Source organism: Aphelocoma coerulescens, unplaced genomic scaffold (genome assembly GCF_041296385.1).
Source record: "Aphelocoma coerulescens isolate FSJ_1873_10779 unplaced genomic scaffold, UR_Acoe_1.0 HiC_scaffold_123, whole genome shotgun sequence".
NCBI classification, from domain to species: Eukaryota; Metazoa; Chordata; class Aves; order Passeriformes; family Corvidae; genus Aphelocoma; species Aphelocoma coerulescens.
In genome coordinates, this window is record NW_027183480.1 from 484,445 (window position 1) to 493,746 (window position 9,302).

The 9,302-nt window shown below is 48.3% G+C and overlaps 1 long non-coding RNA gene across 1 annotated transcript; it reads right to left on the reverse strand.

The window, feature by feature from the left end:
* Positions 1 to 7,434: 7,434 nt before the first annotated feature.
* LOC138100647 (uncharacterized) lies at positions 7,435 to 9,053 on the reverse strand. Its single transcript, XR_011146877.1, has 3 exons — positions 8,696 to 9,053; positions 7,580 to 8,615; positions 7,435 to 7,479 (listed from the first exon to the last, which is right to left on the reverse strand). It is a non-coding gene; the product is annotated as an uncharacterized lncRNA (long non-coding RNA).
* Positions 9,054 to 9,302: the final 249 nt, after the last annotated feature.

Consider the following 9,302-nt stretch of genomic DNA (forward strand, 5'->3'; position numbering starts at 1 on the left):
GGGATGCCTCAGCATTGCCTGGGAATGCCACTCAAGGCTGCCCTTGTGGCCTCAGCGCTCCAAAATGCCCAGCTGGCTCCCGTTCCAGCTGGGAATGTCCCAAACAGCAGCGTGGGCTGTGCCCTCTGCCATCCCACCATTGGGGCAGCTCCCATAGAATGTGACTGACTTACTGGGTTTGCAATTCCTGGCTTAAAAGTCAGGTGGTGGAATATCCTCTCCTGGGAATATCCAGAAGACCAGAAGGCTCCCTGGAAGCCACAGGTCAGGGACAGAGTCAGATGAACGATCCTGAACTGGTTTTCAGGGGATGCATCCCCAGCCTGTGGCTGCAAAAACTCCAGAGCTGTTCCTTCCCCTTGGGACAGCCAGGGAAAACATCCCCAGCATGGATTTCTGACAGGAAAAACCTCACTGCTCCAGGCTACTTGGCTCCTCCCAAATCCAGGCCAGCACTCCAACAGGCTCTAAGAACAAAACAAGAAAGAAGGGAAATGATGCTTTTTACTTGTTTCAGTTGAGCTGCACATTTATCTTTTCCCATTTTGCATTTCAACGATGCAAAAAGTGAGAAGGAACTTGAGGAGATGTGCTCGGTCCGAGAGAAATAATTTTGGAAAAACTCACCTCACTGGATACTGCAGAGACAGTAAAATTCCAAATGGATTTCATGATCCTGACAATGCCAAGTGCACTTCAGGGATAAGCCACAAGATCTTACAGAAAAACAGACCCAGCAGTACACATCCAGGAAAACATCTTGGAATTAAGGGGATAAAATCATGGTTTATTTTCCTGCATCTGTTTGATTTTAGGATCCCTAAAAATGTTACATTCCTAGAATCAGGTGTGGGGGGGTAAATTAGAGGTAGTTTGTGATAAAAAAATTGTGGTTATAGATAGGGCAGATATTTATGACTTACATAACTCCGTAATGTAAATATGTCATATATTAGGGCACATAGATATCTATTTATATATAACATTTTTTATGTGTGCACAGATATAGTTTATATCAGACACTGTGCCTGTCTGAGGGCCTTGCTGCTTAGCTCCCAACTCATTCCTGATGAAAACATCAGGCAAAAGTTGTTTGGTTTAACTGTTTCCTCTTTTCCTTAATAATTATTTTACTCACTTGGAATAACCGAGAACAGCTGTTATAGATGTGCAGCTCCCAGTGGGACCAAGGCGCTTTTCTGCACAATGCAGAGTGGCTTTTAAGAGATTCATTAGTCAAAGAAGTGAGGATTAGGATTTCAAATGCTCTTGGGCAATCAGGCTGGCCAGAGCTCCCTCCTAACTGTGGGACAGCAAAACCCCACAGCCAAGGGTAACCAGGGATTGTGGGGATGGAGAATTTAATGGCATCAGGTGGCAGCTGTGCCAGTTCAACTGATAAAAAAGTAAATCCAAGATTCCTCTAGAGGAGTATTGTTCCTGGATGTGTGTAAATACAGGGACACCTCTTTACTCTCAAGTGAGGGAGGGTTGTGGTTGTGCTGCCAGTTTACCCTTGAGATTTCCAGGCTTTATTTCAGCTCCCCTGGCCGGGCCTGATGGGCAGGGCCGGAGCCGTCGGGTGGCTTTGGGTGCGCCGATGCCGTCACGGCCCAGTGGGGGTGGGAGCTTAGGCTGTGGTGGCAGCCTAGGAAAGGGATCAGATGTCTCCTAGAACGGCCCAGAGTCTAGGAATGGAGGGGGAACTGAACTGCCCCCCCAGAATGCTGCCGGGCTACAGTTCTGGGCCAGGCCCGTCAGAAAAGTGGCATCGTCAGTGGCACCTCAGTGGTTATTGTCCTTGGAATGATCAGGATCAGGATGAAATCATGTTCATGCACTACTGGGAAAGCAAGGAGCAGGATCAGTGCTGTAACTCTCTACACTCTCTCCAGGAGTGCCTCAGGTCATGGCAATTTAATGTGTGGAATAGTTTCCTGTGCCTACCTGGGCAGCTGCAGTTATTGCACAGGCATTCAGGGCTGACAGTTCCCTGCGGGGAGAGCTCAGCACATGTCCACAGAGGCAATCCCAGCATCTGAAAGAAAGAAAGAAAGAAGCAGCAAAAGGTGATTGCTTCTCTTTCCAAGTTATTTCAAGTGCTCACACCCAAACCAACCTTTGCTCTTGATGCGAGTGATGCTTTCTGGGGGAAAGCAGCCCATTTCCAAAGTTCCCTTCCTGCCCCGTGCCTGATGTGCACAGGAGAAAACCCCTTCCCTGAAGGGACTGTGCTCCCTCTAATCCTATTTGCCCAGTCTGTTCCATGGGGATATTGCCAGCCTGGGGCAGCAGAGGCACCCGCAGCTCTCAGCACTCTCTGCTCCAAGCACAGCTCTGGGCTCCTTTGCAGACTGCCTCTGCCATGGGGTTTTCTCCAGGAGAAGCCAAGGAATTGCTCATGGAAGGGTGGAGATTAAGTTAGCCCAAAGGAAGTAAAGAATAAATATCTCATTTTTCCATCAAAATGCTCATGCTCTGCCCTACAGATTATTTCAAGTTTTTCCCACAAGCTTTGCCCTACCCATCACCTCATTTTTACCCCAAAAAGTAATTTTCTATATCCTCAAGAATGTCTCAGTGTCTATCCCCAGAATTTTCACTGTGTCTCTGCAAATGACTGCCTCAGTTTACCTCATGATGTTCATTCTCTTCCCTGGGGATTGCTTCAGATTTTCCTTCCGAGCTGTCCCTGTCTGTCCACTTCTGATTTCTTCTTTTTTACAAGAAAGTATTCATTCACTACCTCTGGAGATTATCTCCAGTTTTACCCCCCAAAATTTCCCTAACATTCACTCTTCATTGCCTGATTTTTACCTCAGTATGTTCATTCTCTCCCCTAGAGATAACCTCCGATTTTACCCCCAGTATTTTCCCTACCTGCCCGCTAACTATTTACTCTTTTTGACCTATAAATATTCTCTTTCTGCCCTGGAGATTTCATCAAGTTTTACTATGAAATATTTCACTATCTTTCCAGTACTGTCTCACTTTACCTCACGATGTACGCTCTCCCTGCCACACATCCCCCCAGATTTCACCTCCAAAATTATTGCTACTTGTCCACTACTTATTACCTGATTTTCACCTCCGTATGTCCATTCTCTGCCCAACAGGTCATTTTAATTTCTACCCCCAAAACTTTTCCAACCTGTCACCTAGTGTCTGCCTCAGTTTAGCTCAAAAATGTTGTCTCCCCTAGACATTACCTCAGACTTTACCCCCAAATTTTTTCCCTGTCTACAAGTTACTACCTCCCTTTAACTTCAGTATGTTCATTCTCTGCACTACAGACTCAAATTTACTCTCAAAATCTCCCTGCCTCTCCAACATTGATGACTTCCTTTTTACCTCAAAACATTTATTTATTTTCTACCATGGAGGTTACATCAAGTTTCAGCCCCAGAATTTACTAATACTTCCACAACTGATTCACTCAGTTTACCTCAAAAAGTGTTCATTCCCTCACCTAGAGATGACCTTGTATTTTACCCCCAGAAGTTTCCCTACCTGTGCACAACTGATTGCTATAGTTTACTTCAAAATCTTCATGCTCTCCACTACAGGTCACCTCAAGTTTACTTCAAACATTTTCCATACCTATCCATTACTGATTATCTCAATTTTTACCTCAAATAAGTCATTCTCTACCTACAGACACTGGATAGTAAATCATACAAAGATCTAAAAGTCTGCACAAGAAACAGCAGAAGGTTTTCCATGAATAACACAAGTTCCTGTTTTCCTCTCCTCCACCTAGGACTGCTACCAAGAGACAAGAGAGTTGTTATCAACACTCGAACCTCCCAAGCGTTGTTATTGCTCAGAGAGCTGCGCCGGCACTGAGCTACTCCCATGCGCCTGCAGGGCTTTGGGGAGGGGCAAGACCGTCCCACTCCTGCCGGGAGAAATTTCAACACCCTAAAAAGTCATTTCCCTTCTCTCTCTCTGACCCAGGGCCAAAGCAGCTGTGTAGAACAACATGGACTATTCATGGAAAGGATGAGTCAGTTGTGGGAAAAACACTAGAGAAAGACTATCACCCCAAATTTCAGGGTGAAAACACACTGCTTGTTAACAGGAGCACACAAACTCATTTAAACCAGAGAGGAAACTGCACACCAGGAAAAGAGCTGAAAGATATGCTCTGCCTTGGTTGATAATTCCAAAGGAAATTCCCCACCGATCATAGGCAATTATCTATAATTTTACCTCCATTATCACTGGATTTCTGACTTGGGTTTCTGTGGAAGTGTTTCACAGATGCCTTGAGGGGTCAGGGGCTTGGTTGGATTCTTTGTGGTTAGTCCTGACAGGCCCAAGCCAAACCCACCCACCTACATCAACGCTCCACCCCAAATTTGCATGAAATACTGATAACAATTTATAAATACTCCCCTTCCCTGTCCTTCCTTACACATCCATAGAGCAAATGTACTCTATCCATTGTTCCCAAGAGCACCTCTCCAGCCCAAATCCCAGTTTTCACAAACACAAACCAAATAGACCTAAGACAACTATTCCATCAGTGCCTGCAATTCTGAGCTCCCTGTTCCCTGCCACTCACACAGCAATCTCACCTCAGCCCAGAGACTCCCTGTCCCCAAAGGGAAACACAACCTGATGGGGCACAGCTCTGGCACCACATTTCCCCTTGTTCCTGGAAAGCCCCAGGTAAATCCAGTCCCTCAGACCTTGCATCCCTGAACACCAGGAGAGCTGGAGTTTTACCCAGATCCCAGTGCCCTGCACAGCTGCACTGACACGAGCACAGGCTGATCGCTCTGCCCAGCACCATCCCTCATTTTCCTCCCATTGCTCCCCAAGCGTCCCCAAACCACCCCGTGTCTGTGCCGGGGCCAGTGCCTGCCCCGAGCCCAACCAGAGGCTGTCACCCAGCCCTGCACCAGCTCCCACCCCTGGGAGAGCTGGGAATGCACTGAGAGCTCAGCTCCCTGGGCTCCCCAACACCCAAACCAGTCCTCAGACACACAAATAATGCCCAACCTGCCCCTCCGGGCACAGCCAAACACCACAACTCCATCATCCCCAAGGAACTCTGGCAGTTGCCTCTTCACCTCTGCCCTTTTCCAAAAGACACAAGTAGGACTGGGCTGTCAGAAATGGTATTCCCTAGGCAGTTCATCCCAGCAGAGAGGAGAAGAGGAACCCTGTGTCCCTCTGACTAACCCCACAGCATGGGCAGGACCAGCTGGGCTTTTTGTATTCAAAATTTTAAAATGAACTGAAGAACCTGAAAGGCAAAAAACACCACACACATAAGGTTAGAGCCAGTCAACACACACACAGACAGACACACTCTCAGACACCCCTTCTTCAGCTTACACTCTGACTGCAGCCCTTACTAGAAACACCCCCCCCTAAAGAAGATGTTAAAGCATCTTCCATCTGCTGCTCCTTGATGTGGAACAGTAGATCCTGGGAAAATTGGTAGCATCAGTGACCATAGGGATCAAAATCTGCCTCGGGGACCTGCAAGACAGCATGAGGCAGTCTACAAGTAGCTGACAGCTAGGAGTTATCCCCACACCAGGCCCATAAGCTTTCTACCCAAAAGCCCACAGACAAGAGAGGGAGAGTTTTAAAACTGTTCAAACGAGCCATGACTGAATGTGCCAGGGCAGGGCAGCTCCAAGCATAAGTGGCACATGGACACACAGTGCATCAAATATAAGCAAAGATGACACGAAGACTTGAGAGAACGCTTCAGAAGATAAATTCTTGAGACCAGGATGCTTTGAGGTGACGGAAGCTATGGAACTACTGCAGTGAGGAGGGTCTAGTACACTGCATATAGAAGTCCAAGGGAATGGCACATGAAAAAAGATACTACCAAAACTGAGAAGGAAGATGGATAGGAACATCTTGTGTACTTCTGGTCTCAAAAAGCAAAACCATAAAGATGCCAGAATAAGCCCAATCCAGGAAAGTATGCAAGTACTCCCGCTGCCGATATGGCCCATAACGATGCCTGTAAAGAACTGAGACATCACAAAGCCCTGTGACACTGAAGACAACGGACACAAACCACATCACAGACACAAATTGAAACTGCCCAGCAGTTTCACCTGATGGGCCCAAGATTCCTAGTGCAAGATGAGCCAGAGGCCCACGATGCCGAAGGAAAGAAGGCTCTACGGCAGTAGTATGTGACAGTGAAATGTAAACTCCCTATAAGAAGTTAGTGCCAAAGCTGGTAAGAGGATGCTCAAGAAGTGCAGCAGGCCTAGAGAAGGAGGCAACGACTGCCAGGTGATACAAAGGGTTCCCTAGAGAAGGATTCTGCCGCCAAAGGCTGAAGTGACATCACAAAACATGACCGACCGACAAATGGCCAAGATGCAAGATGCCCGCGTGTTATGCTCAAGAGTGTGGCTACACTGAAGAGTAGGCAAAATTTAGACCATGGCAATCATGCCAGACCCGAAGGCAGGCTCCTCGGGTGAAAAGACGGACAATGACATCAAGACTCAAAATCCAGTGATGCGAAGCTCACGAGAACATGGAGATGGGTTGGAACTGCCCGGCCCGGCAAAGGCTCGAGTGATGCTGAAGAAAAACTCCCTTAACCTCCAAGGGGCCCGGCCCAATACAGCCCTCTCCTCTCAGCTAACTTCAAATTGCCTCCTGTGATTCCAAAGGTGTTTGCCTTCTCCCAACCAACAGTCCCCACACTTAGCTCTCTGAAGACCAGCAGACGAAATCCATCCTCGACAGAAAACAATGCTTCAGCACCGTGGACGTCAATACATGGCCCACAGTCCACTTCGGCGGCTGCAAAAGACAGAGAACAATGACAAAATTCAGACTGTGATGACACGTCCCAGAAGTGACCCCTTGCACAACGCCCCTCTCCCTCATAACTGCCGAGGCTCATCGCTTACCGGCCGTTTCCAAACTTAGGCTCTGCACCTACTTGTGGTACCTAAGACAACAAAACAAACTGTGACTATCGCCCTCCAGAAGAATAATGCACGGGCTCCCTCTGCACCGCTGGCCCAGGCTCACCTCAAATCTCAATCCGACTCCGGAGGTGGCCCGGACGATGCCTGCAAAGCAAAAAGGGACACGCTTCGCATGCTGCCACGTACCTCTCACCTATCAGTCGCCCCACCTAAATACCAACTCACCTGCTCGCCTCTGTCCCTTGGCATGCCTAGGGCAGCAGCAGCACCTGCAGAGAAGCAAAGCAGAAAAACATGCTGAGAGACTGAAACCACAGCCTCCCTGCTCCAACTGAAGTACACCACACCCATACCTTAAGCTTACACGCACCTGGCCTCCAGCATCCCCAGGGCCAGGACACCTTCCCAGTGGACCACCTAAAATGCACAAACAAAAACGGATGCTTAGAGCTGCACCAGAAACTGATACCCAAGCAGTAACAACTCATTCTGTCCACCAGTCACCGCTCACCTCGCTCCATCGACCTTGACCACTGCTATTCAGCATTACTTCCTACAAATAAAGATGAAGAACAAAGCTGTAACACAGTCACCATTTACACTTGCCCTGCAAAGACAAACGGTGACTGACCTTCCTGTGGGAACCACCTCACCTGGTATGGGGCACTCTGTCACAGGTTCAATCCATCTGCAGCTGAAAGAAAGTTATGACAAAAGTCAAAGTACTGCATGAGAACTTACCAGCTCCAGACATCTTGTGTCAATCTAGAAATACTATCTTGAGTCCAACTAATCCCTACATTACAAATGTCAAGTCCCTAGGACTTATCCTATTACACCTACACCCAGACCATGTAGCAGGGCAAAGCAGCCCCGGCCCAAACACACAGACACCTGTGACACAGGAGATGACAAACAAGGGGATGCAACAAGGAGAGGAAACTCTCAGCAAGAAGAATTACCAATGAGATGACCTAGATGAGGCCGATGAGGCTCAAAGAACTCCGGCAGAAAAAGACCCTAACAGAAGGACTTATGCCAAGAACCGCAAAGATGGATGCCCGAGAACCATACGGTTGGAATCCTCCACCTATCCTCGCATTCTCACAAGTCCTAATCTGTTATAATGGATCGTTGTGGTGCACAGCTGTCAATACAGCTCAGAACAAGACTGTAAAAGGTGTCTGACTCGATATTGCTAAAGAGAGATGCGATTCCGATGCATGTCCAAGCTTGCAAGTCAAAGGTTCAAGGGTACCAGCGTCAGGCCAAGGAACGCAAAGGAGACGCTAAGGATGATGCCCAGCATTTCTGATAAGCCCCTCAAAGGGGTAAGGCAGAAGACATGTGACACAAGATGCCCAAAAGACACAGAACACACAATAGACAAGTGACACAACACGCACCGGGACTGCTCTGCCCTGTACACCTCAGCATTGTGATCAAAAGTGAGACTTTCCCTTTACACGGCCTAAGGGGCCCTCTCGTGGACATCCCCATCTCCAAAGCTAATTCAAAAATCCCTCCCACCAAGTCCTGACCCAGCACACCACTCTCATCCCCCTCCCTGAGGCGTAGCCCTCGACTTAGCTCTCGGATATCCAGGGATGCAAATCCTCATCAGGTGCAAAAGAAGGCCGCCTCGTCCTCTGGGGAGTTCCTGCCCTCAGTGAGCTGTTCTCTCTTAGTCTACTACAAGAAAGAAAACCAAATATCAGTGCCTGAACTCAGCAGCACATCAGCCAAAACCCAACAATCCCACTACTCACCGTCTCCTGAGAACGCCCCGGTCCTCGGCTCATACACCGTGGCCGCACTCCAAGGCTGCCGGCGCAGGGTATACCTGGGTTAAAAGGAGACAAGGTGATGGGGCATTGCTGAAACTTGAGTGGACCCTTGCTCCTCCCTCCCTCCCCGAGTCGCTGCAACTCCTCAACCATTGCCAAAGGCTGCCCAGATGGCACCTTCAAACAGAAAAGGTACAGGCTTCATCGCAGAGTCCTGTAATAGTTCTGGAAGGCTCACAGGGGCAGCTCAAGGGTGATAAACTGGCTCCATCAGCTGGTCCATGAGGGGGTTCAGCCCCTGTAGGCATAATACGAGTGGGCCACCTAAAACACACAAATGGATGCTTAGACAATGCATGCTTTGAGCTGCCCCAGAATTTGGCACCCAAGCAATAACTGGTTGTGTCCACTGGTCACTGCTTACCTCACTCATTTGATCTTGACTGCTGATATCCAGGTTTACTTCCTAAAAATAAGGACAAAGAACAGCCCTGCAACATAACCACCATGAAACACCACCCCTGAAAAGCTGAATGATGACCAACCTTCCCAAGGGAGAAGGGGCAAAACAAAATGGAAAGGCACATAC